The sequence below is a fragment of the Pteropus vampyrus genome, unplaced genomic scaffold (assembly GCF_000151845.1).
Source record: "Pteropus vampyrus isolate Shadow unplaced genomic scaffold, Pvam_2.0 Scaffold71, whole genome shotgun sequence".
Lineage (NCBI taxonomy): Eukaryota > Metazoa > Chordata > Mammalia > Chiroptera > Pteropodidae > Pteropus > Pteropus vampyrus.
Window position 1 is genome coordinate 5,642,955 of NW_011888852.1, and position 876 is coordinate 5,643,830.

An 876-nucleotide genomic window follows, 5' to 3' on the forward strand; every position below is an offset into this window, starting at 1 on the left:
GTCTCCTCCCCTCCTACTAATCTCGATGAAGCTTTTTCTTTATATCCTCAGATGCATGTGTTATGATCAGTTAGACTTCAGGTGTTTCTCTGTGTTGATTTTTTAATAATTTGGTTATAATTTTAATTTATTATTTTATTTTTATTTTATATTTTTTTAGGCGAGGCAACCCTTGGTTGACCTCATAGGTTGCAAGGACCTTGTCAGCTTACGATCCCTTATTTTTTTATTTTTTACTCCTACAGCACTTGGTCTTCCTAGATAGTCTCCCATCCAAGTACTAACCAGGCCCGACCCTGCTTAGCTTCCGAGATCAGACAGGATCAGGCTTGTTCAGGGTAGCATGGATGTAGGCAATTTGGTTATAATTTTAATGTGGTCCTGGTAGGAGGCTAGCCCCACTTATACCCAGCCCACCATCTTGGCCCTCTCCCCATTATTATTATTTTTTCTGTTTCATATTTCTAACATCTTCCCTTGTTTTTGAGGGTATTTATTTTGCTTATTGAAAATTATTTTGATTCTTGACCTATCATATGTGTTACCTCTGAGATCTATTTCATTTTCTTTAAAAAAAAAACTTTCTGTCTCGTATATTTTCTTAATTTAAAAAATGCTGCCTTGGCTATAATATGTACCTGACAGAATAAGTGAAAGCCAAGGCCTGAACTCGTTCTCTTTTGATGGGAAAGGGGGACAGAGACAATCTAATATTACTATCTGGGCTCCCTTACTCTATTTTTCTCCTGCACTGTCTGCGGGATGCTTCTTCCCCACTCATTCTTCTATCTTCAATTACAGCGATTACTGGCCTCTCTCAACTTCTTTATTTACTCTACCTCTATCTGGTAAACTTCTGAATACTAAATTACCATA

At 37.2% G+C, this 876-nt stretch overlaps 1 pseudogene; it reads right to left on the bottom strand.

Annotated features, from left to right (window-relative positions):
* Nucleotides 1–236: 236 nt before the first annotated feature.
* Nucleotides 237–355, bottom strand: LOC111741033 (annotated as a pseudogene).
* Nucleotides 356–876: the final 521 nt, after the last annotated feature.